This window comes from Microcebus murinus, chromosome 22 (genome assembly GCF_040939455.1).
Source record: "Microcebus murinus isolate Inina chromosome 22, M.murinus_Inina_mat1.0, whole genome shotgun sequence".
NCBI lineage: Eukaryota > Metazoa > Chordata > Mammalia > Primates > Cheirogaleidae > Microcebus > Microcebus murinus.
The window spans coordinates 35,105,301-35,132,989 of record NC_134125.1 but is presented as its reverse complement, the minus strand read 5'-3'; the positions used below and the strand labels follow the sequence as shown (position 1 = coordinate 35,132,989).

At 63.0% G+C, this 27,689-nt stretch overlaps 8 pseudogenes; all 8 read left to right on the top strand.

The window, feature by feature from the left end:
- The first annotated feature begins 238 nt into the window (after positions 1–238).
- On the top strand, positions 239–356 carry LOC142863694 (uncharacterized; annotated as a pseudogene).
- A 3,533-nt stretch (positions 357–3,889) lies between these two features.
- On the top strand, positions 3,890–4,011 carry LOC142863744 (uncharacterized; annotated as a pseudogene).
- Positions 4,012–7,419: 3,408 nt separating this feature from the next.
- On the top strand, positions 7,420–7,537 carry LOC142863688 (uncharacterized; annotated as a pseudogene).
- A 3,531-nt stretch (positions 7,538–11,068) lies between these two features.
- LOC142863743 (uncharacterized) lies at positions 11,069–11,190 on the top strand (annotated as a pseudogene).
- Positions 11,191–14,597: 3,407 nt separating this feature from the next.
- LOC142863687 (uncharacterized) lies at positions 14,598–14,715 on the top strand (annotated as a pseudogene).
- Positions 14,716–18,246: 3,531 nt separating this feature from the next.
- Positions 18,247–18,368, top strand: LOC142863749 (uncharacterized; annotated as a pseudogene).
- Positions 18,369–21,787: 3,419 nt separating this feature from the next.
- On the top strand, positions 21,788–21,905 carry LOC142863686 (uncharacterized; annotated as a pseudogene).
- Positions 21,906–25,432: 3,527 nt separating this feature from the next.
- Positions 25,433–25,554, top strand: LOC142863742 (uncharacterized; annotated as a pseudogene).
- Positions 25,555–27,689: the final 2,135 nt, after the last annotated feature.

Here is a 27,689-nt window from a genome sequence, read left to right as displayed (position 1 = left end):
AGAGGAGGGGGGCTGGAAGGTCTCCACCTTGGCGGGTCCAGCCGTGGAGGCCCATCTCGCGTGTGTGTGTGTGTGTGTGTGTGTGTGTGTGTGTGTGTCTGGACAGCCCCCCACGCCGCCCCGCCCCTCTCCCCAGTCCCGCGGAGCCCGCCGGACCCGGCCGGCGAACGCAACAGGCCCGGAGAGGGGAAGCGCAGAGAGGCTCGGCTTCTTGAGCGGGGCAGGGGCGCCCTCCGCCGTCTCTGGCCATGCCGGCCTGAACGCGCCCGGTCTCGTCTGGTCTCGGAAGCTAAGCAGGGTCGGGCCTGGTCAGTACTTGGATGGGAGACCGCCTGGGAATACTGGTGCCGTAGGCTTTTTTTTTTTTTTTTTTTTTTTTTTGCCTCTTGTTCTGTCCCCTTTCTGGGAGCGCGGCGGCGGTCAGGGGGATCACCCCCACCCTCAGCGCCCGTCGCGGTGCCTGGCGCCCCAGCCCGCACCGTGGGGCCTCCTCTTGTCCCGAGCTGTGACACCGCCGCCACGCGGCAGCACGCGTGGCATCTGGACTGTCAGGTGTCAGACCAAAGGTCTGGTCTGTGGGAACCGACACGCTGGAGGAAACCTTGAGAGGCTGAGAGGGGAGGGAGTTCCAGGAGAATTCCAGGACGTCATTTTGAGCGAGTATGTGACCAGAACTCATCCCGTTGCTTTTGGGGTTCTACGGGCTACACGTAGGAATCTTTGGTGGTGGCACTGGATGTTGGGGGATCCGGAGTCACACGCAGACCTGCTCCACAGGCCTCATTTTACTTTTCTTTTCGGATTCATTTTCTGAAAAGGTGTGTCTTATCTCTATGATTACATTTCCTTTTCTCTCTCTTTCCGAGCAGATCATGGGAGTCCACGTATTGAGGTGACATGTATTGCCCGTGCCCCCCTCCCCCCCGTTTTCTGATTCATTTATTTCTCATTTTCTCCCAGCGTATGGTGGGGGTACCAATGTTAAGGTCAGCTGCATCGCCCTGTCCCCGCCTCCCCCCTCGGGTCAGAGCTTCAAGTGCGCCCATGCCCCGGTTGGTGCGCACCCACCCCATTCCTAATGGATGTGCATGCCCATCCCCTGCCCACGCCCGCCCGACACCCACCCGATGAAGGCGATTCCTCTGTGTCCACTTAGGTGTCCATCGGTTCCTACCAATCTGCTGGCGAGCGCGCGCACGTGGCGCTCTTGTGTCCGTTCTTGGGACACTTGGCTTACTGGAACGGGTTCCAGCTCTGGCCGGGAGAACACGAGAGGTGCCCTCTCACCGCTGTTCCTCATAGCTGAACGGCACTCCGTGGTGTCCACGCGCCACATTTTATTAATGCACCCGTGGATCGATGGGCACTCGGGGCGCTTCCACATCTTTGCGATTGTGAATGGCGCCCTAACTGTAACCCTGACCCCTACCCAGCCCGTCTCCTCTGCCCCTGCCTGAGGCGCTCCTCCCCCGCCAGGCCCGTCACTGTCCTCGTCCCCTGCCTGACCGGCTCCTCCCCGCCCGGCCTGTCACCGTCCTCTGCCCCTGCGTGACACGCTCCTCCCCGCCCGGCCCATCACCTTGGCCCCTGCCTGACTCGCTCCTCCCCACCTCGGCCCCTGCCTGACGGGCTCCTCCGTCGCCTGGGCCTTCCGAGGGCTTGGTGTGGACGCTGCTTCCAGGAAGCCCTCCAGGAACCCGGCAGCCGGGCGGCCGCAGCAGTCTCGCGCAGCCCTCGCTAAGTCGCGGGCGGGGCACGTGCCCCCACTGTGCCGCGGGGGCCCAGCCCGGTGTCTTCTCTGAGGCCCTGCGGCTGCCGCTCCCCGCGAGGGGAGAGCCGTGGAGGTGGGGACCGCCTCCTGGTGGGGACGTACACCCAGCTCTCCGCGTCGGATTCCGGGGCTCTCTGTCCTGCCCGGAGGCCCAGCTGGCCTGCGGGTCCTTAGAGTGGCAGAAACGTCCTCAAGCTGATATTGCCAGTCAGGTGGGTGTCTGCACTTTTGTGCCGGGCACCCCAGGGAGGCCCAGGGGCTGGCTGGACAACGCGGCCTGCTGGGGGTCGGGGGTGCGCTTTGGAGGAGCAACTGATGCCCTTTGGACTTTGCTAGCAGCGTCTGAGGTGTCTCTGAGCCCTGCTCCATGTCGGGGAGAGGAGGAGGAGGAGGAGGTGGCAGGGGCCGTGACCTACAGTCGTGTTCCCGGGGTGGCACGGCATGTGGCTTCTTCCACAGGCTGCTCGGCCTGGGCTCCCTGCACCTGGGCCTTTGGAGGACTGGCCCTGTTCTTGCCGACACTTCCTGCAGGGACCCAGAGCTGGGAGGTTGCATCTCCCAGCCCTGGGTCGGGCAGAGCCCCAGCGGGCCATGCCCACAACCTCTCTCAGCACGGGTCCCCCAGAAGGCTTCTTTGGGACCAGGATTCTCTTGCGGGTGACTGTTTAAGGTCTGGCCCCTGGGTGGAGGGGCACCAGGAGTAGAGGAGCAGGAAGGGGAAGGGGGTGGCCAGGTGAGGGGACACTTTGAGGCCAAGTCCAAGCTTCAGCCTGATCCTCCTGGGAACCCCGGGGTGGACATCACACCTCCTGGTTGTCCTGCTCTGAGACCCGGACCCGGGCTTCGCATTTTCACAGCAGCCGGTCGTGGGCTGAGGACACCTGGGGCGTTGGGAACTCCCTGGCTTCTCCTTGGTTTAACATCTGAGCTGCTTGTGAATTGTGCCGCCACACACACCCGAGTGCAGGTGTCTTCCGCACAGACTGCGGGCCTCGCTCTTCTGAATGCCGCTAGCTCGCCACCCACCCACGGGTGAACCTGGTCAGGGTACTTTCTCTCAGGGGCAGACTCTGATCCGGGCGGGCTACCGGTGTCTCTGTTTGCTCGTTTCTTTCTTCCATTTCGGGAAAGGCTTCCTTACTGGGTGTGGAAATCTCCTATGCCTTTCCTCACCTATTCTGTCAGCTTTAAAATTCTCTTTCAGTTACCACCCTCACAGATGGAGTAGGAAACTCTTTCCGGTGCACTCATTAGTGAAATGACCTCAATGAAGCTGGAATCCAATATCTAATCGCCGATTTCTAGCGAGTCCACACGCCAGGGTGGTCGGGGTCCAATGCAGCCCCGGCCAGGCCCAGGCCCCTTGGACTGGGCCACAGGAGGACACAGAGGAGGGTCCCGGCCCCCACGGTAGCGGTGCGGGCAGTTCTCCAAGGGCTTGGGCGTTTTCCAGTGGTAGGAGATGGAGGGGACTGATTTCTTCAGCGCCACACAAACCACGCCACCCCACCCCACCCATGGGACACATCCCGAGAGAGAGAGAGAGAGAGAGAGAGAGAGAGAGAGAGAGAGAGAGAGAGAGAGAGTGAGAGAGAGTGAGAGAGAGAGAGACGCCCCATACACTCGCTCCCCTCCCTTTTGCGCTGTGCCCCGGCCCTGGTCTGGGGGAATAGGGGGCAGCCCACCCACAGGGCTGGGGGGGGCGCAGCTGAAAGAGGTTGTCGGGGAGGGCGGCCCCTGGCTGGGGTCAAAGGGCGAGAGCCCCGCGCGTGCGCAGTCAGCAGTGGCGGCGGCGGGGACGCGCTGGGGGTTGGGCAGCTGGTAGGTGAAGTAGGCCAGGCGAGGAGAGGAGGGGGGCTGGAAGGTCTCCACCTTGGCGAGTCCAGCCGTGGAATCGCATCTTGTTGAGTGAGTGTGAGTGTGTGTGGGTGTGTATAGAGAGACAGCTCCCCACCCCGGCCCGCCCCGCCCCGCCCGTCACCCCTGTCCCTCGGAGCCCGCCGGACCCGGCCGGCGAACTCAACAGTCCCGGCCCGGCGCGGGGCCTGGGGCGGGAGGAGGCGGCGGGGAAGCGCAGAGAGGCTCGGCTTCTTGAGCGTGGCAGGGGCGCCTTCCACCGTCTAGGGCCACACCACCCTGAACGCGCCCGCCGGATCTCGTCTGTTCTCGGAAGCTAAGCAGGGTCGGGCCTGGTTAGTACTTGGATGGAGACCGCCTGGGAATACCGGGTGCGGTAGGCTGCTGCTGCTTTTTTTTTTTTGCCTCTTGTTCTGTCCCCTTTCTGGGAGCGCGGCGGCGGACCGGGGTGGGGGTCACCCCCACCCTCAGCGCCCGCCGCGGTGCCTGGCACCCCAGCCCGCACCGTGGGGCCTCCTCTTGTCCCAAGCCGCGACACCGCCGCCACGCGACAGCATGCGTGGCATCTGGACTGTCAGGTCTCAGACCAAAGGTCTGGTCTGTGGGAACCGACACGCTGGAGGAAACCTTGAGAGTCTGAGAGGGGAGGGAGTTCCAGAAGAAGGCCAGGATGTCATTTTGAGGGAGTACGTGACCAGAACTCGTCCCGTTGCTTTTGGGGTTCTATGGGCTCCACGTAGGAATCTTTGGTGGTGGCACCTGATGTTGGGGGATCCGGAGTCACACCCAGACCTGCTCCACAGGCCTCCTTTTACTTTTCTCTTCGGATTCATTATTTTTAAAACGTGTCTCTTACCTCTATTATTGCATTTTCTTTTCTCTCTCTTTTCAAGCAGTTGATGGGAGTCCAAGTATCCAGGTGACATGTGTTGCCCGTGCCCCCCTCCCCCCTGTGTTCTTATTCATTTACCTCTCATGTTGTTCCAGCGTATTGTGGGGGTACCAATGTTAAGGTCGGGTACGTTGTCCTCTCCCAGCCTCCCCCCTCCGGTCATTAGCTTCAAGTGCGCCCATCCCCCAGTCGGTGCGCACCCACCCCATTCCTAATGGATGTGTATGCCCATCCCCTCCCCCCGCCCGCCCGACGCCCACCCGATGAAGGTGATTCCTCTGTGTCCACTTAGGTGTCCATCCGTTCGTACCGATTTGGTGGTGAGCGCGCTCACGTGGCGCTCGTGTGTCCATTCTTGGGATACTTGGCTTACTGGAACGGGTTCCAGCTCTGGCCGGGAGAACACGAGAGGTGCCCTCTCACCGCTGCTCCTCAGGGCCGAATGGCACTCCGTGGTGTCCACGCGCCAGATTTTATTAATGCACTCCTGGATGGATGGGCACTCGGGTCGCTTCCACATCTTTGCGATTGTGAATTGTGCCCTAACTGTAACCCTAACCCTTACCCCGCCCGTCTCCTGTGCCCCTGCCTGACGCACTCCTCCCCGGCCAGGCCCGTCACCGTCCTCGGCCCCTGCCTGAACGGCTCCTTCCTACCCGGCCCGTCACCGTCACCGTCTTCGGCCCCTGCCTGACATGCTCCTCCTTGCCCGTCACCATCCTCGGCCCCTGCATGACCGGCTCCCCCGTCGCCTGGGCCTTCCAAGGGCTTGGTGTGGACGCTGCTTCCAGGAAGCCCTCCAGAAACCCGGCAGCAGGGTGGACGCAGCAGTCTCGAGCAGCCATCCCTAAGTCGCGTGTGGGGGACGTGCCCCCGCTGTGCCGTGGGGGCCCAGCCTGGTGTCTTCCCTGAGGCCCTGCGGCTGCCGCTCCCCGCGAGGGGAGAGCGGCGGAGGTGGGGACGGCCTCCTGATGGGGACGTACACGCAGCTCTCCACACGCAGCTCTCCACGTCGGATTCCGGGGCTCTCTGTCCTGCCAGAAGGCCCAGCTGGCCTGCGGGTCCTTAGAGTGGCAAAAACATCCAAAAACTGAGATTGAGGGTCCGGTGGGTGTCTGCACTTTTGTGCTGGGTACCCCAGGGAGGCCCGGGGGCTGGCTGGACAACGTGGTCTGCTGGGCGGGGGGTTTGGAGGAGCAACTGATGCCCTTTGCACTTTGGGTAGCAAGAGTCTGAGGTGTCTCTGAGCCCTGCGCCATGTCGGGCGGGGGCGCGGGGGGGGGGGGAGGAGGAGGAGGTGGGAAGGGCCGGGGCCTGCAGTGGTGTTCCCGGGGTGGCACGGCAAGTGGCTTCTTCCACAGGCTGCTTGGCCTGGGCTCCCTGCACCTGGGCCTTTGGAGGACTGGCCCTGTGCTTGCCAACACTTCCTGCAGGGACCCAGAGCTGGGAGGTTGCATCTCTCAGCCCTGGGTCGGGCAGAGCCCCAGCAGGCCATGCCCACAACCTCTCTCAGCACGGGTCCCCCAGAAGGCTCCTTTGGGACCAGGATTCTCTTGCGGTGACTCTTTAAGGTCTGGCCCCTGGATGGAGGGGCACCAGGAGTAGAGGAGCAGGAAGGGGAAGGGGGTGGCCAGGCGAGGGGACACGTTGAGGCCAAGTCCCAGCTTCAGCCTGATCCTCCTGGGAACCCCGGGGTGGACATCACACCTCCTGGTTGTCCCGCTCTGAGACAAGGAGCCGGGCTTCGCATTCCCACAGCAGCCGGTCGTGGGCTGAGGACACCTGGGGCGTTGGGAACTCCCTGGCTTCTCCTTGGTTTAACATCTGGAGCTGCTTGTGAATTGTGCCGCCACACACACCCGAGTGCAGGTGTCTTCCGCACAGACTGCGGGCCTCGCTCTTCTGAATGCCGCTAGCTCGCCAACCACCCACGGGTGAACCTGGTCAGGGTACTTTCTCTCAGGGACAGACTCTGATCCGGGCGGGCTACCGGTGTCTCTGTTTGCTCGTTTCTTTCTTCCATTTCGGGAAAGTCTTCCTTGCTGGGTGTGGAAATCTCCTATGCCTTCCCTCGCCTATTCTGTCAGCTTTAAAATTCTCTTTCAGTTGCCACCCTCACAGATGGTTTAGGAAACTCTTTCCGGTGCACTCATTAGTGAAATGACCTCCATGAAGCTGGAATCCAATATCTAATCGCCGATTTTTAGCGAGTCCACACGCCAGGGTGGTCGGGGTCCAATGCAGCCCCGGCCAGGCCCAGGCCCCTTGGACTGGGCCACAGGAGGACACAGAGGAGGGTCCCGGCCCCCACGGTAGCGGTGCGGGCAGTTCTCCAAGGGCTTGGGGGTTTTCCAGAGGGAGGAGATGGAGGGGATTGATTTCTTCAGAGCCCCCCAAAGCACCCCACCCCACCCCACCACACCCATGGGACACATCCCGAGAGACGCCCCTACACTCGCTCCCCTCCCCCATGCGCTGTGCCCCAGCCCTGGCCCTGGGGAATAGGCGGCAGCCCACGCACAGGGCGGGGGGCACAGCTGAAAGGGTTTGTGGGGGAGGGCGGCCCCTGGCTGGGGGCAAAGGTCGAGCGCCCCGTGCGTGTGCTCAGTCAGCAGGGGCGGCGCGCTGGGGGTGGGGGGCAGGTAGGTGAAGGAGGCGAGGAGAGGAGGGGGGCTGGAAGGTCTCCACCTTGGCGGGTCCAGCCGTGGAGGCCCATCTCGCGTGTGTGTGTGTGTGTGTGTGTGTGTGTGTGTGTGTGTCTGGACAGCCCCCCACGCCGCCCCGCCCCTCTCCCCAGTCCCGCGGAGCCCGCCGGACCCGGCCGGCGAACGCAACAGGCCCGGAGAGGGGAAGCGCAGAGAGGCTCGGCTTCTTGAGCGGGGCAGGGGCGCCCTCCGCCGTCTCCGGCCATGCCGGCCTGAACGCGCCCGGTCTCGTCTGGTCTCGGAAGCTAAGCAGGGTCGGGCCTGGTCAGTACTTGGATGGGAGACCGCCTGGGAATACTGGTGCCGTAGGCTTTTTTTTTTTTTTTTTTTTTTTTGCCTCTTGTTCTGTCCCCTTTCTGGGAGCGCGGCGGCGGTCAGGGGGATCACCCCCACCCTCAGCGCCCGTCGCGGTGCCTGGCGCCCCAGCCCGCACCGTGGGGCCTCCTCTTGTCCCGAGCTGTGACACCGCCGCCACGCGGCAGCACGCGTGGCATCTGGACTGTCAGGTGTCAGACCAAAGGTCTGGTCTGTGGGAACCGACACGCTGGAGGAAACCTTGAGAGGCTGAGAGGGGAGGGAGTTCCAGGAGAATTCCAGGACGTCATTTTGAGCGAGTATGTGACCAGAACTCATCCCGTTGCTTTTGGGGTTCTACGGGCTACACGTAGGAATCTTTGGTGGTGGCACTGGATGTTGGGGGATCCGGAGTCACACGCAGACCTGCTCCACAGGCCTCATTTTACTTTTCTTTTCGGATTCATTTTCTGAAAAGGTGTGTCTTATCTCTATGATTACATTTCCTTTTCTCTCTCTTTCTGAGCAGATCATGGGAGTCCACGTATTGAGGTGACATGTATTGCCCGTGCCCCCCTCCCCCCCGTTTTCTGATTCATTTATTTCTCATTTTCTCCCAGCGTATGGTGGGGGTACCAATGTTAAGGTCAGCTGCATCGCCCTGTCCCCGCCTCCCCCCTCGGGTCAGAGCTTCAAGTGCGCCCATGCCCCGGTTGGTGCGCACCCACCCCATTCCTAATGGATGTGCACGCCCATCCCCTGCCCACGCCCGCCCGATACCCACCCGATGAAGGCGATTCCTCTGTGTCCACTTAGGTGTCCATCGGTTCCTACCAATCTGCTGGCGAGCGCGCGCACGTGGCGCTCTTGTGTCCGTTCTTGGGACACTTGGCTTACTGGAACGGGTTCCAGCTCTGGCCGGGAGAACACGAGAGGTGCCCTCTCACCGCTGTTCCTCATAGCTGAACGGCACTCCGTGGTGTCCACGCGCCACATTTTATTAATGCACCCGTGGATCGATGGGCACTCGGGGCGCTTCCACATCTTTGCGATTGTGAATGGCGCCCTAACTGTAACCCTGACCCCTACCCAGCCCGTCTCCTCTGCCCCTGCCTGAGGCGCTCCTCCCCCGCCAGGCCCGTCACTGTCCTCGTCCCCTGCCTGACCGGCTCCTCCCCGCCCGGCCTGTCACCGTCCTCTGCCCCTGCGTGACACGCTCCTCCCCGCCCGGCCCATCACCTTGGCCCCTGCCTGACTCGCTCCTCCCCACCTCGGCCCCTGCCTGACGGGCTCCTCCGTCGCCTGGGCCTTCCGAGGGCTTGGTGTGGACGCTGCTTCCAGGAAGCCCTCCAGGAACCCGGCAGCCGGGCGGCCGCAGCAGTCTCGCGCAGCCCTCGCTAAGTCGCGGGCGGGGCACGTGCCCCCACTGTGCCGCGGGGGCCCAGCCCGGTGTCTTCTCTGAGGCCCTGCGGCTGCCGCTCCCCGCGAGGGGAGAGCCGTGGAGGTGGGGACCGCCTCCTGGTGGGGACGTACACCCAGCTCTCCGCGTCGGATTCCGGGGCTCTCTGTCCTGCCCGGAGGCCCAGCTGGCCTGCGGGTCCTTAGAGTGGCAGAAACGTCCTCAAGCTGATATTGCCAGTCAGGTGGGTGTCTGCACTTTTGTGCCGGGCACCCCAGGGAGGCCCAGGGGCTGGCTGGACAACGCGGCCTGCTGGGGGTCGGGGGTGCGCTTTGGAGGAGCAACTGATGCCCTTTGGACTTTGCTAGCAGCGTCTGAGGTGTCTCTGAGCCCTGCTCCATGTCGGGGAGAGGAGGAGGAGGAGGAGGTGGCAGGGGCCGTGACCTACAGTCGTGTTCCCGGGGTGGCACGGCATGTGGCTTCTTCCACAGGCTGCTCGGCCTGGGCTCCCTGCACCTGGGCCTTTGGAGGACTGGCCCTGTTCTTGCCGACACTTCCTGCAGGGACCCAGAGCTGGGAGGTTGCATCTCCCAGCCCTGGGTCGGGCAGAGCCCCAGCGGGCCATGCCCACAACCTCTCTCAGCACGGGTCCCCCAGAAGGCTTCTTTGGGACCAGGATTCTCTTGCGGGTGACTGTTTAAGGTCTGGCCCCTGGGTGGAGGGGCACCAGGAGTAGAGGAGCAGGAAGGGGAAGGGGGTGGCCAGGTGAGGGGACACTTTGAGGCCAAGTCCAAGCTTCAGCCTGATCCTCCTGGGAACCCCGGGGTGGACATCACACCTCCTGGTTGTCCTGCTCTGAGACCCGGACCCGGGCTTCGCATTTTCACAGCAGCCGGTCGTGGGCTGAGGACACCTGGGGCGTTGGGAACTCCCTGGCTTCTCCTTGGTTTAACATCTGAGCTGCTTGTGAATTGTGCCGCCACACACACCCGAGTGCAGGTGTCTTCCGCACAGACTGCGGGCCTCGCTCTTCTGAATGCCGCTAGCTCGCCACCCACCCACGGGTGAACCTGGTCAGGGTACTTTCTCTCAGGGGCAGACTCTGATCCGGGCGGGCTACCGGTGTCTCTGTTTGCTCGTTTCTTTCTTCCATTTCGGGAAAGGCTTCCTTACTGGGTGTGGAAATCTCCTATGCCTTTCCTCACCTATTCTGTCAGCTTTAAAATTCTCTTTCAGTTACCACCCTCACAGATGGAGTAGGAAACTCTTTCCGGTGCACTCATTAGTGAAATGACCTCAATGAAGCTGGAATCCAATATCTAATCGCCGATTTCTAGCGAGTCCACACGCCAGGGTGGTCGGGGTCCAATGCAGCCCCGGCCAGGCCCAGGCCCCTTGGACTGGGCCACAGGAGGACACAGAGGAGGGTCCCGGCCCCCACGGTAGCGGTGCGGGCAGTTCTCCAAGGGCTTGGGCGTTTTCCAGTGGTAGGAGATGGAGGGGACTGATTTCTTCAGCGCCACACAAACCACGCCACCCCACCCCACCCATGGGACACATCCCGAGAGAGAGAGAGAGAGAGAGAGAGAGAGAGAGAGAGAGAGAGAGAGAGAGAGAGTGAGAGAGAGTGAGAGAGAGAGAGACGCCCCATACACTCGCTCCCCTCCCTTTTGCGCTGTGCCCCGGCCCTGGTCTGGGGGAATAGGGGGCAGCCCACCCACAGGGCTGGGGGGGGCGCAGCTGAAAGAGGTTGTCGGGGAGGGCGGCCCCTGGCTGGGGTCAAAGGGCGAGAGCCCCGCGCGTGCGCAGTCAGCAGTGGCGGCGGCGGGGACGCGCTGGGGGTTGGGCAGCTGGTAGGTGAAGTAGGCCAGGCGAGGAGAGGAGGGGGGCTGGAAGGTCTCCACCTTGGCGAGTCCAGCCGTGGAATCGCATCTTGTTGAGTGAGTGTGAGTGTGTGTGGGTGTGTATAGAGAGACAGCTCCCCACCCCGGCCCGCCCCGCCCCGCCCGTCACCCCTGTCCCTCGGAGCCCGCCGGACCCGGCCGGCGAACTCAACAGTCCCGGCCCGGCGCGGGGCCTGGGGCGGGAGGAGGCGGCGGGGAAGCGCAGAGAGGCTCGGCTTCTTGAGCGTGGCAGGGGCGCCTTCCACCGTCTAGGGCCACACCACCCTGAACGCGCCCGCCGGATCTCGTCTGTTCTCGGAAGCTAAGCAGGGTCGGGCCTGGTTAGTACTTGGATGGAGACCGCCTGGGAATACCGGGTGCGGTAGGCTGCTGCTGCTTTTTTTTTTTTGCCTCTTGTTCTGTCCCCTTTCTGGGAGCGCGGCGGCGGACCGGGGTGGGGGTCACCCCCACCCTCAGCGCCCGCCGCGGTGCCTGGCACCCCAGCCCGCACCGTGGGGCCTCCTCTTGTCCCAAGCCGCGACACCGCCGCCACGCGACAGCATGCGTGGCATCTGGACTGTCAGGTCTCAGACCAAAGGTCTGGTCTGTGGGAACCGACACGCTGGAGGAAACCTTGAGAGTCTGAGAGGGGAGGGAGTTCCAGAAGAAGGCCAGGATGTCATTTTGAGGGAGTACGTGACCAGAACTCGTCCCGTTGCTTTTGGGGTTCTATGGGCTCCACGTAGGAATCTTTGGTGGTGGCACCTGATGTTGGGGGATCCGGAGTCACACCCAGACCTGCTCCACAGGCCTCCTTTTACTTTTCTCTTCGGATTCATTATTTTTAAAACGTGTCTCTTACCTCTATTATTGCATTTTCTTTTCTCTCTCTTTTCAAGCAGTTGATGGGAGTCCAAGTATCCAGGTGACATGTGTTGCCCGTGCCCCCCTCCCCCCTGTGTTCTTATTCATTTACCTCTCATGTTGTTCCAGCGTATTGTGGGGGTACCAATGTTAAGGTCGGGTACGTTGTCCTCTCCCAGCCTCCCCCCTCCGGTCATTAGCTTCAAGTGCGCCCATCCCCCAGTCGGTGCGCACCCACCCCATTCCTAATGGATGTGTATGCCCATCCCCTCCCCCCGCCCGCCCGACGCCCACCCGATGAAGGTGATTCCTCTGTGTCCACTTAGGTGTCCATCCGTTCGTACCGATTTGGTGGTGAGCGCGCTCACGTGGCGCTCGTGTGTCCATTCTTGGGATACTTGGCTTACTGGAACGGGTTCCAGCTCTGGCCGGGAGAACACGAGAGGTGCCCTCTCACCGCTGCTCCTCAGGGCCGAATGGCACTCCGTGGTGTCCACGCGCCAGATTTTATTAATGCACTCCTGGATGGATGGGCACTCGGGTCGCTTCCACATCTTTGCGATTGTGAATTGTGCCCTAACTGTAACCCTAACCCTTACCCCGCCCGTCTCCTGTGCCCCTGCCTGACGCACTCCTCCCCGGCCAGGCCCGTCACCGTCCTCGGCCCCTGCCTGAACGGCTCCTTCCTACCCGGCCCGTCACCGTCACCGTCTTCGGCCCCTGCCTGACATGCTCCTCCTTGCCCGTCACCATCCTCGGCCCCTGCATGACCGGCTCCCCCGTCGCCTGGGCCTTCCAAGGGCTTGGTGTGGACGCTGCTTCCAGGAAGCCCTCCAGAAACCCGGCAGCAGGGTGGACGCAGCAGTCTCGAGCAGCCATCCCTAAGTCGCGTGTGGGGGACGTGCCCCCGCTGTGCCGTGGGGGCCCAGCCTGGTGTCTTCCCTGAGGCCCTGCGGCTGCCGCTCCCCGCGAGGGGAGAGCGGCGGAGGTGGGGACGGCCTCCTGATGGGGACGTACACGCAGCTCTCCACACGCAGCTCTCCACGTCGGATTCCGGGGCTCTCTGTCCTGCCAGAAGGCCCAGCTGGCCTGCGGGTCCTTAGAGTGGCAAAAACATCCAAAAACTGAGATTGAGGGTCCGGTGGGTGTCTGCACTTTTGTGCTGGGTACCCCAGGGAGGCCCGGGGGCTGGCTGGACAACGTGGTCTGCTGGGCGGGGGGTTTGGAGGAGCAACTGATGCCCTTTGCACTTTGGGTAGCAAGAGTCTGAGGTGTCTCTGAGCCCTGCGCCATGTCGGGCGGGGGCGCGGGGGGGGGGGAGGAGGAGGAGGTGGGAAGGGCCGGGGCCTGCAGTGGTGTTCCCGGGGTGGCACGGCAAGTGGCTTCTTCCACAGGCTGCTTGGCCTGGGCTCCCTGCACCTGGGCCTTTGGAGGACTGGCCCTGTGCTTGCCAACACTTCCTGCAGGGACCCAGAGCTGGGAGGTTGCATCTCTCAGCCCTGGGTCGGGCAGAGCCCCAGCAGGCCATGCCCACAACCTCTCTCAGCACGGGTCCCCCAGAAGGCTCCTTTGGGACCAGGATTCTCTTGCGGTGACTCTTTAAGGTCTGGCCCCTGGATGGAGGGGCACCAGGAGTAGAGGAGCAGGAAGGGGAAGGGGGTGGCCAGGCGAGGGGACACGTTGAGGCCAAGTCCCAGCTTCAGCCTGATCCTCCTGGGAACCCCGGGGTGGACATCACACCTCCTGGTTGTCCCGCTCTGAGACAAGGAGCCGGGCTTCGCATTCCCACAGCAGCCGGTCGTGGGCTGAGGACACCTGGGGCGTTGGGAACTCCCTGGCTTCTCCTTGGTTTAACATCTGGAGCTGCTTGTGAATTGTGCCGCCACACACACCCGAGTGCAGGTGTCTTCCGCACAGACTGCGGGCCTCGCTCTTCTGAATGCCGCTAGCTCGCCAACCACCCACGGGTGAACCTGGTCAGGGTACTTTCTCTCAGGGACAGACTCTGATCCGGGCGGGCTACCGGTGTCTCTGTTTGCTCGTTTCTTTCTTCCATTTCGGGAAAGTCTTCCTTGCTGGGTGTGGAAATCTCCTATGCCTTCCCTCGCCTATTCTGTCAGCTTTAAAATTCTCTTTCAGTTGCCACCCTCACAGATGGTTTAGGAAACTCTTTCCGGTGCACTCATTAGTGAAATGACCTCCATGAAGCTGGAATCCAATATCTAATCGCCGATTTTTAGCGAGTCCACACGCCAGGGTGGTCGGGGTCCAATGCAGCCCCGGCCAGGCCCAGGCCCCTTGGACTGGGCCACAGGAGGACACAGAGGAGGGTCCCGGCCCCCACGGTAGCGGTGCGGGCAGTTCTCCAAGGGCTTGGGGGTTTTCCAGAGGGAGGAGATGGAGGGGATTGATTTCTTCAGAGCCCCCCAAAGCACCCCACCCCACCCCACCACACCCATGGGACACATCCCGAGAGACGCCCCTACACTCGCTCCCCTCCCCCATGCGCTGTGCCCCAGCCCTGGCCCTGGGGAATAGGCGGCAGCCCACGCACAGGGCGGGGGGCACAGCTGAAAGGGTTTGTGGGGGAGGGCGGCCCCTGGCTGGGGGCAAAGGTCGAGCGCCCCGTGCGTGTGCTCAGTCAGCAGGGGCGGCGCGCTGGGGGTGGGGGGCAGGTAGGTGAAGGAGGCGAGGAGAGGAGGGGGGCTGGAAGGTCTCCACCTTGGCGGGTCCAGCCGTGGAGGCCCATCTCGCGTGTGTGTGTGTGTGTGTGTGTGTGTGTGTGTGTGTGTCTGGACAGCCCCCCACGCCGCCCCGCCCCTCTCCCCAGTCCCGCGGAGCCCGCCGGACCCGGCCGGCGAACGCAACAGGCCCGGAGAGGGGAAGCGCAGAGAGGCTCGGCTTCTTGAGCGGGGCAGGGGCGCCCTCCGCCGTCTCCGGCCATGCCGGCCTGAACGCGCCCGGTCTCGTCTGGTCTCGGAAGCTAAGCAGGGTCGGGCCTGGTCAGTACTTGGATGGGAGACCGCCTGGGAATACTGGTGCCGTAGGCTTTTTTTTTTTTTTTTTTTTTTTTTTGCCTCTTGTTCTGTCCCCTTTCTGGGAGCGCGGCGGCGGTCAGGGGGATCACCCCCACCCTCAGCGCCCGTCGCGGTGCCTGGCGCCCCAGCCCGCACCGTGGGGCCTCCTCTTGTCCCGAGCTGTGACACCGCCGCCACGCGGCAGCACGCGTGGCATCTGGACTGTCAGGTGTCAGACCAAAGGTCTGGTCTGTGGGAACCGACACGCTGGAGGAAACCTTGAGAGGCTGAGAGGGGAGGGAGTTCCAGGAGAATTCCAGGACGTCATTTTGAGCGAGTATGTGACCAGAACTCATCCCGTTGCTTTTGGGGTTCTACGGGCTACACGTAGGAATCTTTGGTGGTGGCACTGGATGTTGGGGGATCCGGAGTCACACGCAGACCTGCTCCACAGGCCTCATTTTACTTTTCTTTTCGGATTCATTTTCTGAAAAGGTGTGTCTTATCTCTATGATTACATTTCCTTTTCTCTCTCTTTCCGAGCAGATCATGGGAGTCCACGTATTGAGGTGACATGTATTGCCCGTGCCCCCCTCCCCCCCGTTTTCTGATTCATTTATTTCTCATTTTCTCCCAGCGTATGGTGGGGGTACCAATGTTAAGGTCAGCTGCATCGCCCTGTCCCCGCCTCCCCCCTCGGGTCAGAGCTTCAAGTGCGCCCATGCCCCGGTTGGTGCGCACCCACCCCATTCCTAATGGATGTGCATGCCCATCCCCTGCCCACGCCCGCCCGACACCCACCCGATGAAGGCGATTCCTCTGTGTCCACTTAGGTGTCCATCGGTTCCTACCAATCTGCTGGCGAGCGCGCGCACGTGGCGCTCTTGTGTCCGTTCTTGGGACACTTGGCTTACTGGAACGGGTTCCAGCTCTGGCCGGGAGAACACGAGAGGTGCCCTCTCACCGCTGTTCCTCATAGCTGAACGGCACTCCGTGGTGTCCACGCGCCACATTTTATTAATGCACCCGTGGATCGATGGGCACTCGGGGCGCTTCCACATCTTTGCGATTGTGAATGGCGCCCTAACTGTAACCCTGACCCCTACCCAGCCCGTCTCCTCTGCCCCTGCCTGAGGCGCTCCTCCCCCGCCAGGCCCGTCACTGTCCTCGTCCCCTGCCTGACCGGCTCCTCCCCGCCCGGCCTGTCACCATCCTCTGCCCCTGCGTGACACGCTCCTCCCCGCCCGGCCCATCACCTTGGCCCCTGCCTGACTCGCTCCTCCCCACCTCGGCCCCTGCCTGACGGGCTCCTCCGTCGCCTGGGCCTTCCGAGGGCTTGGTGTGGACGCTGCTTCCAGGAAGCCCTCCAGGAACCCGGCAGCCGGGCGGCCGCAGCAGTCTCGCGCAGCCCTCGCTAAGTCGCGGGCGGGGCACGTGCCCCCACTGTGCCGCGGGGGCCCAGCCCGGTGTCTTCTCTGAGGCCCTGCGGCTGCCGCTCCCCGCGAGGGGAGAGCCGTGGAGGTGGGGACCGCCTCCTGGTGGGGACGTACACCCAGCTCTCCGCGTCGGATTCCGGGGCTCTCTGTCCTGCCCGGAGGCCCAGCTGGCCTGCGGGTCCTTAGAGTGGCAGAAACGTCCTCAAGCTGATATTGCCAGTCAGGTGGGTGTCTGCACTTTTGTGCCGGGCACCCCAGGGAGGCCCAGGGGCTGGCTGGACAACGCGGCCTGCTGGGGGTCGGGGGTGCGCTTTGGAGGAGCAACTGATGCCCTTTGGACTTTGCTAGCAGCGTCTGAGGTGTCTCTGAGCCCTGCTCCATGTCGGGGAGAGGAGGAGGAGGAGGAGGTGGCAGGGGCCGTGACCTACAGTCGTGTTCCCGGGGTGGCACGGCATGTGGCTTCTTCCACAGGCTGCTCGGCCTGGGCTCCCTGCACCTGGGCCTTTGGAGGACTGGCCCTGTTCTTGCCGACACTTCCTGCAGGGACCCAGAGCTGGGAGGTTGCATCTCCCAGCCCTGGGTCGGGCAGAGCCCCAGCGGGCCATGCCCACAACCTCTCTCAGCACGGGTCCCCCAGAAGGCTTCTTTGGGACCAGGATTCTCTTGCGGGTGACTGTTTAAGGTCTGGCCCCTGGGTGGAGGGGCACCAGGAGTAGAGGAGCAGGAAGGGGAAGGGGGTGGCCAGGTGAGGGGACACTTTGAGGCCAAGTCCAAGCTTCAGCCTGATCCTCCTGGGAACCCCGGGCTGGACATCACACCTCCTGGTTGTCCTGCTCTGAGACCCGGACCCGGGCTTCGCATTTTCACAGCAGCCGGTCGTGGGCTGAGGACACCTGGGGCGTTGGGAACTCCCTGGCTTCTCCTTGGTTTAACATCTGAGCTGCTTGTGAATTGTGCCGCCACACACACCCGAGTGCAGGTGTCTTCCGCACAGACTGCGGGCCTCGCTCTTCTGAATGCCGCTAGCTCGCCACCCACCCACGGGTGAACCTGGTCAGGGTACTTTCTCTCAGGGGCAGACTCTGATCCGGGCGGGCTACCGGTGTCTCTGTTTGCTCGTTTCTTTCTTCCATTTCGGGAAAGGCTTCCTTACTGGGTGTGGAAATCTCCTATGCCTTTCCTCACCTATTCTGTCAGCTTTAAAATTCTCTTTCAGTTACCACCCTCACAGATGGAGTAGGAAACTCTTTCCGGTGCACTCATTAGTGAAATGACCTCAATGAAGCTGGAATCCAATATCTAATCGCCGATTTCTAGCGAGTCCACACGCCAGGGTGGTCGGGGTCCAATGCAGCCCCGGCCAGGCCCAGGCCCCTTGGACTGGGCCACAGGAGGACACAGAGGAGGGTCCCGGCCCCCACGGTAGCGGTGCGGGCAGTTCTCCAAGGGCTTGGGCGTTTTCCAGTGGTAGGAGATGGAGGGGACTGATTTCTTCAGCGCCACACAAACCACGCCACCCCACCCCACCCATGGGACACATCCCGAGAGAGAGAGAGAGAGAGAGAGAGAGAGAGAGAGAGAGAGAGAGAGAGAGAGTGAGAGAGAGTGAGAGAGAGAGAGACGCCCCATACACTCGCTCCCCTCCCTTTTGCGCTGTGCCCCGGCCCTGGTCTGGGGGAATAGGGGGCAGCCCACCCACAGGGCTGGGGGGGGCGCAGCTGAAAGAGGTTGTCGGGGAGGGCGGCCCCTGGCTGGGGTCAAAGGGCGAGAGCCCCGCGCGTGCGCAGTCAGCAGTGGCGGCGGCGGGGACGCGCTGGGGGTTGGGCAGCTGGTAGGTGAAGTAGGCCAGGCGAGGAGAGGAGGGGGGCTGGAAGGTCTCCACCTTGGCGAGTCCAGCCGTGGAATCGCATCTTGTTGAGTGAGTGTGAGTGTGTGTGGGTGTGTATAGAGAGACAGCTCCCCACCCCGGCCCGCCCCGCCCCGCCCGTCACCCCTGTCCCTCGGAGCCCGCCGGACCCGGCCGGCGAACTCAACAGTCCCGGCCCGGCGCGGGGCCTGGGGCGGGAGGAGGCGGCGGGGAAGCGCAGAGAGGCTCGGCTTCTTGAGCGTGGCAGGGGCGCCTTCCACCGTCTAGGGCCACACCACCCTGAACGCGCCCGCTGGATCTCGTCTGTTCTCGGAAGCTAAGCAGGGTCGGGCCTGGTTAGTACTTGGATGGAGACCGCCTGGGAATACCGGGTGCGGTAGGCTGCTGCTGCTTTTTTTTTTTTGCCTCTTGTTCTGTCCCCTTTCTGGGAGCGCGGCGGCGGACCGGGGTGGGGGTCACCCCCACCCTCAGCGCCCGCCGCGGTGCCTGGCACCCCAGCCCGCACCGTGGGGCCTCCTCTTGTCCCAAGCCGCGACACCGCCGCCACGCGACAGCATGCGTGGCATCTGGACTGTCAGGTCTCAGACCAAAGGTCTGGTCTGTGGGAACCGACACGCTGGAGGAAACCTTGAGAGTCTGAGAGGGGAGGGAGTTCCAGAAGAAGGCCAGGATGTCATTTTGAGGGAGTACGTGACCAGAACTCGTCCCGTTGCTTTTGGGGTTCTATGGGCTCCACGTAGGAATCTTTGGTGGTGGCACCTGATGTTGGGGGATCCGGAGTCACACCCAGACCTGCTCCACAGGCCTCCTTTTACTTTTCTCTTCGGATTCATTATTTTTAAAACGTGTCTCTTACCTCTATTATTGCATTTTCTTTTCTCTCTCTTTTCAAGCAGTTGATGGGAGTCCAAGTATCCAGGTGACATGTGTTGCCCGTGCCCCCCTCCCCCCTGTGTTCTTATTCATTTACCTCTCATGTTGTTCCAGCGTATTGTGGGGGTACCAATGTTAAGGTCGGGTACGTTGTCCTCTCCCAGCCTCCCCCCTCCGGTCATTAGCTTCAAGTGCGCCCATCCCCCAGTCGGTGCGCACCCACCCCATTCCTAATGGATGTGTATGCCCATCCCCTCCTCCCGCCCGCCCGACGCCCACCCGATGAAGGTGATTCCTCTGTGTCCACTTAGGTGTCCATCCGTTCGTACCGATTTGGTGGTGAGCGCGCTCACGTGGCGCTCGTGTGTCCATTCTTGGGATACTTGGCTTACTGGAACGGGTTCCAGCTCTGGCCGGGAGAACACGAGAGGTGCCCTCTCACCGCTGCTCCTCAGGGCCGAATGGCACTCCGTGGTGTCCACGCGCCAGATTTTATTAATGCACTCCTGGATGGATGGGCACTCGGGTCGCTTCCACATCTTTGCGATTGTGAATTGTGCCCTAACTGTAACCCTAACCCTTACCCCGCCCGTCTCCTGTGCCCCTGCCTGACGCACTCCTCCCCGGCCAGGCCCGTCACCGTCCTCGGCCCCTGCCTGAACGGCTCCTTCCTACCCGGCCCGTCACCGTCACCGTCTTCGGCCCCTGCCTGACATGCTCCTCCTTGCCCGTCACCATCCTCGGCCCCTGCATGACCGGCTCCCCCGTCGCCTGGGCCTTCCAAGGGCTTGGTGTGGACGCTGCTTCCAGGAAGCCCTCCAGAAACCCGGCAGCAGGGTGGACGCAGCAGTCTCGAGCAGCCATCCCTAAGTCGCGTGTGGGGGACGTGCCCCCGCTGTGCCGTGGGGGCCCAGCCTGGTGTCTTCCCTGAGGCCCTGCGGCTGCCGCTCCCCGCGAGGGGAGAGCGGCGGAGGTGGGGACGGCCTCCTGATGGGGACGTACACGCAGCTCTCCACACGCAGCTCTCCACGTCGGATTCCGGGGCTCTCTGTCCTGCCAGAAGGCCCAGCTGGCCTGCGGGTCCTTAGAGTGGCAAAAACATCCAAAAACTGAGATTGAGGGTCCGGTGGGTGTCTGCACTTTTGTGCTGGGTACCCCAGGGAGGCCCGGGGGCTGGCTGGACAACGTGGTCTGCTGGGCGGGGGGTTTGGAGGAGCAACTGATGCCCTTTGCACTTTGGGTAGCAAGAGTCTGAGGTGTCTCTGAGCCCTGCGCCATGTCGGGCGGGGGCGCGGGGGGGGGGGGGAGGAGGAGGAGGTGGGAAGGGCCGGGGCCTGCAGTGGTGTTCCCGGGGTGGCACGGCAAGTGGCTTCTTCCACAGGCTGCTTGGCCTGGGCTCCCTGCACCTGGGCCTTTGGAGGACTGGCCCTGTGCTTGCCAACACTTCCTGCAGGGACCCAGAGCTGGGAGGTTGCATCTCTCAGCCCTGGGTCGGGCAGAGCCCCAGCAGGCCATGCCCACAACCTCTCTCAGCACGGGTCCCCCAGAAGGCTCCTTTGGGACCAGGATTCTCTTGCGGTGACTCTTTAAGGTCTGGCCCCTGGATGGAGGGGCACCAGGAGTAGAGGAGCAGGAAGGGGAAGGGGGTGGCCAGGCGAGGGGACACGTTGAGGCCAAGTCCCAGCTTCAGCCTGATCCTCCTGGGAACCCCGGGGTGGACATCACACCTCCTGGTTGTCCCGCTCTGAGACAAGGAGCCGGGCTTCGCATTCCCACAGCAGCCGGTCGTGGGCTGAGGACACCTGGGGCGTTGGGAACTCCCTGGCTTCTCCTTGGTTTAACATCTGGAGCTGCTTGTGAATTGTGCCGCCACACACACCCGAGTGCAGGTGTCTTCCGCACAGACTGCGGGCCTCGCTCTTCTGAATGCCGCTAGCTCGCCAACCACCCACGGGTGAACCTGGTCAGGGTACTTTCTCTCAGGGACAGACTCTGATCCGGGCGGGCTACCGGTGTCTCTGTTTGCTCGTTTCTTTCTTCCATTTCGGGAAAGTCTTCCTTGCTGGGTGTGGAAATCTCCTATGCCTTCCCTCGCCTATTCTGTCAGCTTTAAAATTCTCTTTCAGTTGCCACCCTCACAGATGGTTTAGGAAACTCTTTCCGGTGCACTCATTAGTGAAATGACCTCCATGAAGCTGGAATCCAATATCTAATCGCCGATTTTTAGCGAGTCCACACGCCAGGGTGGTCGGGGTCCAATGCAGCCCCGGCCAGGCCCAGGCCCCTTGGACTGGGCCACAGGAGGACACAGAGGAGGGTCCCGGCCCCCACGGTAGCGGTGCGGGCAGTTCTCCAAGGGCTTGGGGGTTTTCCAGAGGGAGGAGATGGAGGGGATTGATTTCTTCAGAGCCCCCCAAAGCACCCCACCCCACCCCACCACACCCATGGGACACATCCCGAGAGACGCCCCTACACTCGCTCCCCTCCCCCATGCGCTGTGCCCCAGCCCTGGCCCTGGGGAATAGGCGGCAGCCCACGCACAGGGCGGGGGGCACAGCTGAAAGGGTTTGTGGGGGAGGGCGGCCCCTGGCTGGGGGCAAAGGTCGAGCGCCCCGTGCGTGTGCTCAGTCAGCAGGGGCGGCGCGCTGGGGGTGGGGGGCAGGTAGGTGAAGGAGGCGAGGAGAGGAGGGGGGCTGGAAGGTCTCCACCTTGGCGGGTCCAGCCGTGGAGGCCCATCTCGCGTGTGTGTGTGTGTGTGTGTGTGTGTGTGTGTGTGTGTGTGTGTGTGTCTGGACAGCCCCCCACGCCGCCCCGCCCCTCTCCCCAGTCCCGCGGAGCCCGCCGGACCCGGCCGGCGAACGCAACAGGCCCGGAGAGGGGAAGCGCAGAGAGGCTCGGCTTCTTGAGCGGGGCAGGGGCGCCCTCCGCCGTCTCCGGCCATGCCGGCCTGAACGCGCCCGGTCTCGTCTGGTCTCGGAAGCTAAGCAGGGTCGGGCCTGGTCAGTACTTGGATGGGAGACCGCCTGGGAATACTGGTGCCGTAGGCTTTTTTTTTTTTTTTTTTTTTTTTTGCCTCTTGTTCTGTCCCCTTTCTGGGAGCGCGGCGGCGGTCAGGGGGATCACCCCCACCCTCAGCGCCCGTCGCGGTGCCTGGCGCCCCAGCCCGCACCGTGGGGCCTCCTCTTGTCCCGAGCTGTGACACCGCCGCCACGCGGCAGCACGCGTGGCATCTGGACTGTCAGGTGTCAGACCAAAGGTCTGGTCTGTGGGAACCGACACGCTGGAGGAAACCTTGAGAGGCTGAGAGGGGAGGGAGTTCCAGGAGAATTCCAGGACGTCATTTTGAGCGAGTATGTGACCAGAACTCATCCCGTTGCTTTTGGGGTTCTACGGGCTACACGTAGGAATCTTTGGTGGTGGCACTGGATGTTGGGGGATCCGGAGTCACACGCAGACCTGCTCCACAGGCCTCATTTTACTTTTCTTTTCGGATTCATTTTCTGAAAAGGTGTGTCTTATCTCTATGATTACATTTCCTTTTCTCTCTCTTTCCGAGCAGATCATGGGAGTCCACGTATTGAGGTGACATGTATTGCCCGTGCCCCCCTCCCCCCCGTTTTCTGATTCATTTATTTCTCATTTTCTCCCAGCGTATGGTGGGGGTACCAATGTTAAGGTCAGCTGCATCGCCCTGTCCCCGCCTCCCCCCTCGGGTCAGAGCTTCAAGTGCGCCCATGCCCCGGTTGGTGCGCACCCACCCCATTCCTAATGGATGTGCATGCCCATCCCCTGCCCACGCCCGCCCGACACCCACCCGATGAAGGCGATTCCTCTGTGTCCACTTAGGTGTCCATCGGTTCCTACCAATCTGCTGGCGAGCGCGCGCACGTGGCGCTCTTGTGTCCGTTCTTGGGACACTTGGCTTACTGGAACGGGTTCCAGCTCTGGCCGGGAGAACACGAGAGGTGCCCTCTCACCGCTGTTCCTCATAGCTGAACGGCACTCCGTGGTGTCCACGCGCCACATTTTATTAATGCACCCGTGGATCGATGGGCACTCGGGGCGCTTCCACATCTTTGCGATTGTGAATGGCGCCCTAACTGTAACCCTGACCCCTACCCAGCCCGTCTCCTCTGCCCCTGCCTGAGGCGCTCCTCCCCCGCCAGGCCCGTCACTGTCCTCGTCCCCTGCCTGACCGGCTCCTCCCCGCCCGGCCTGTCACCATCCTCTGCCCCTGCGTGACACGCTCCTCCCCGCCCGGCCCATCACCTTGGCCCCTGCCTGACTCGCTCCTCCCCACCTCGGCCCCTGCCTGACGGGCTCCTCCGTCGCCTGGGCCTTCCGAGGGCTTGGTGTGGACGCTGCTTCCAGGAAGCCCTCCAGGAACCCGGCAGCCGGGCGGCCGCAGCAGTCTCGCGCAGCCCTCGCTAAGTCGCGGGCGGGGCACGTGCCCCCACTGTGCCGCGGGGGCCCAGCCCGGTGTCTTCTCTGAGGCCCTGCGGCTGCCGCTCCCCGCGAGGGGAGAGCCGTGGAGGTGGGGACCGCCTCCTGGTGGGGACGTACACCCAGCTCTCCGCGTCGGATTCCGGGGCTCTCTGTCCTGCCCGGAGGCCCAGCTGGCCTGCGGGTCCTTAGAGTGGCAGAAACGTCCTCAAGCTGATATTGCCAGTCAGGTGGGTGTCTGCACTTTTGTGCCGGGCACCCCAGGGAGGCCCAGGGGCTGGCTGGACAACGCGGCCTGCTGGGGGTCGGGGGTGCGCTTTGGAGGAGCAACTGATGCCCTTTGGACTTTGCTAGCAGCGTCTGAGGTGTCTCTGAGCCCTGCTCCATGTCGGGGAGAGGAGGAGGAGGAGGAGGTGGCAGGGGCCGTGACCTACAGTCGTGTTCCCGGGGTGGCACGGCATGTGGCTTCTTCCACAGGCTGCTCGGCCTGGGCTCCCTGCACCTGGGCCTTTGGAGGACTGGCCCTGTTCTTGCCGACACTTCCTGCAGGGACCCAGAGCTGGGAGGTTGCATCTCCCAGCCCTGGGTCGGGCAGAGCCCCAGCGGGCCATGCCCACAACCTCTCTCAGCACGGGTCCCCCAGAAGGCTTCTTTGGGACCAGGATTCTCTTGCGGGTGACTGTTTAAGGTCTGGCCCCTGGGTGGAGGGGCACCAGGAGTAGAGGAGCAGGAAGGGGAAGGGGGTGGCCAGGTGAGGGGACACTTTGAGGCCAAGTCCAAGCTTCAGCCTGATCCTCCTGGGAACCCCAGGCTGGACATCACACCTCCTGGTTGTCCTGCTCTGAGACCCGGACCCGGGCTTCGCATTTTCACAGCAGCCGGTCGTGGGCTGAGGACACCTGGGGCGTTGGGAACTCCCTGGCTTCTCCTTGGTTTAACATCTGAGCTGCTTGTGAATTGTGCCGCCACACACACCCGAGTGCAGGTGTCTTCCGCACAGACTGCGGGCCTCGCTCTTCTGAATGCCGCTAGCTCGCCACCCACCCACGGGTGAACCTGGTCAGGGTACTTTCTCTCAGGGGCAGACTCTGATCCGGGCGGGCTACCGGTGTCTCTGTTTGCTCGTTTCTTTCTTCCATTTCGGGAAAGGCTTCCTTACTGGGTGTGGAAATCTCCTATGCCTTTCCTCACCTATTCTGTCAGCTTTAAAATTCTCTTTCAGTTACCACCCTCACAGATGGAGTAGGAAACTCTTTCCGGTGCACTCATTAGTGAAATGACCTCAATGAAGCTGGAATCCAATATCTAATCGCCGATTTCTAGCGAGTCCACACGCCAGGGTGGTCGGGGTCCAATGCAGCCCCGGCCAGGCCCAGGCCCCTTGGACTGGGCCACAGGAGGACACAGAGGAGGGTCCCGGCCCCCACGGTAGCGGTGCGGGCAGTTCTCCAAGGGCTTGGGCGTTTTCCAGTGGTAGGAGATGGAGGGGACTGATTTCTTCAGCGCCACACAAACCACGCCACCCCACCCCACCCATGGGACACATCCCGAGAGAGAGAGAGAGAGAGAGAGAGAGAGAGAGAGAGAGAGAGAGAGAGTGAGAGAGAGTGAGAGAGAGAGAGACGCCCCATACACTCGCTCCCCTCCCTTTTGCGCTGTGCCCCGGCCCTGGTCTGGGGGAATAGGGGGCAGCCCACCCACAGGGCTGGGGGGGGGCGCAGCTGAAAGAGGTTGTCGGGGAGGGCGGCCCCTGGCTGGGGTCAAAGGGCGAGAGCCCTGCGCGTGCGCAGTCAGCAGTGGCGGCGGCGGGGACGCGCTGGGGGTTGGGCAGCTGGTAGGTGAAGTAGGCCAGGCGAGGAGAGGAGGGGGGCTGGAAGGTCTCCACCTTGGCGAGTCCAGCCGTGGAATCGCATCTTGTTGAGTGAGTGTGAGTGTGTGTGGGTGTGTATAGAGAGACAGCTCCCCACCCCGGCCCGCCCCGCCCCGCCCGTCACCCCTGTCCCTCGGAGCCCGCCGGACCCGGCCGGCGAACTCAACAGTCCCGGCCCGGCGCGGGGCCTGGGGCGGGAGGAGGCGGCGGGGAAGCGCAGAGAGGCTCGGCTTCTTGAGCGTGGCAGGGGCGCCTTCCACCGTCTAGGGCCACACCACCCTGAACGCGCCCGCCGGATCTCGTCTGTTCTCGGAAGCTAAGCAGGGTCGGGCCTGGTTAGTACTTGGATGGAGACCGCCTGGGAATACCGGGTGCGGTAGGCTGCTGCTGCTTTTTTTTTTTTGCCTCTTGTTCTGTCCCCTTTCTGGGAGCGCGGCGGCGGACCGGGGTGGGGGTCACCCCCACCCTCAGCGCCCGCCGCGGTGCCTGGCACCCCAGCCCGCACCGTGGGGCCTCCTCTTGTCCCAAGCCGCGACACCGCCGCCACGCGACAGCATGCGTGGCATCTGGACTGTCAGGTCTCAGACCAAAGGTCTGGTCTGTGGGAACCGACACGCTGGAGGAAACCTTGAGAGTCTGAGAGGGGAGGGAGTTCCAGAAGAAGGCCAGGATGTCATTTTGAGGGAGTACGTGACCAGAACTCGTCCCGTTGCTTTTGGGGTTCTATGGGCTCCACGTAGGAATCTTTGGTGGTGGCACCTGATGTTGGGGGATCCGGAGTCACACCCAGACCTGCTCCACAGGCCTCCTTTTACTTTTCTCTTCGGATTCATTATTTTTAAAACGTGTCTCTTACCTCTATTATTGCATTTTCTTTTCTCTCTCTTTTCAAGCAGTTGATGGGAGTCCAAGTATCCAGGTGACATGTGTTGCCCGTGCCCCCCTCCCCCCTGTGTTCTTATTCATTTACCTCTCATGTTGTTCCAGCGTATTGTGGGGGTACCAATGTTAAGGTCGGGTACGTTGTCCTCTCCCAGCCTCCCCCCTCCGGTCATTAGCTTCAAGTGCGCCCATCCCCCAGTCGGTGCGCACCCACCCCATTCCTAATGGATGTGTATGCCCATCCCCTCCTCCCGCCCGCCCGACGCCCACCCGATGAAGGTGATTCCTCTGTGTCCACTTAGGTGTCCATCCGTTCGTACCGATTTGGTGGTGAGCGCGCTCACGTGGCGCTCGTGTGTCCATTCTTGGGATACTTGGCTTACTGGAACGGGTTCCAGCTCTGGCCGGGAGAACACGAGAGGTGCCCTCTCACCGCTGCTCCTCAGGGCCGAATGGCACTCCGTGGTGTCCACGCGCCAGATTTTATTAATGCACTCCTGGATGGATGGGCACTCGGGTCGCTTCCACATCTTTGCGATTGTGAATTGTGCCCTAACTGTAACCCTAACCCTTACCCCGCCCGTCTCCTGTGCCCCTGCCTGACGCACTCCTCCCCGGCCAGGCCCGTCACCGTCCTCGGCCCCTGCCTGAACGGCTCCTTCCTACCCGGCCCGTCACCGTCACCGTCTTCGGCCCCTGCCTGACATGCTCCTCCTTGCCCGTCACCATCCTCGGCCCCTGCATGACCGGCTCCCCCGTCGCCTGGGCCTTCCAAGGGCTTGGTGTGGACGCTGCTTCCAGGAAGCCCTCCAGAAACCCGGCAGCAGGGTGGACGCAGCAGTCTCGAGCAGCCATCCCTAAGTCGCGTGTGGGGGACGTGCCCCCGCTGTGCCGTGGGGGCCCAGCCTGGTGTCTTCCCTGAGGCCCTGCGGCTGCCGCTCCCCGCGAGGGGAGAGCGGCGGAGGTGGGGACGGCCTCCTGATGGGGACGTACACGCAGCTCTCCACACGCAGCTCTCCACGTCGGATTCCGGGGCTCTCTGTCCTGCCAGAAGGCCCAGCTGGCCTGCGGGTCCTTAGAGTGGCAAAAACATCCAAAAACTGAGATTGAGGGTCCGGTGGGTGTCTGCACTTTTGTGCTGGGTACCCCAGGGAGGCCCGGGGGCTGGCTGGACAACGTGGTCTGCTGGGCGGGGGGTTTGGAGGAGCAACTGATGCCCTTTGCACTTTGGGTAGCAAGAGTCTGAGGTGTCTCTGAGCCCTGCGCCATGTCGGGCGGGGGCGCGGGGGGGGGGGAGGAGGAGGAGGTGGGAAGGGCCGGGGCCTGCAGTGGTGTTCCCGGGGTGGCACGGCAAGTGGCTTCTTCCACAGGCTGCTTGGCCTGGGCTCCCTGCACCTGGGCCTTTGGAGGACTGGCCCTGTGCTTGCCAACACTTCCTGCAGGGACCCAGAGCTGGGAGGTTGCATCTCTCAGCCCTGGGTCGGGCAGAGCCCCAGCAGGCCATGCCCACAACCTCTCTCAGCACGGGTCCCCCAGAAGGCTCCTTTGGGACCAGGATTCTCTTGCGGTGACTCTTTAAGGTCTGGCCCCTGGATGGAGTGGCACCAGGAGTAGAGGAGCAGGAAGGGGAAGGGGG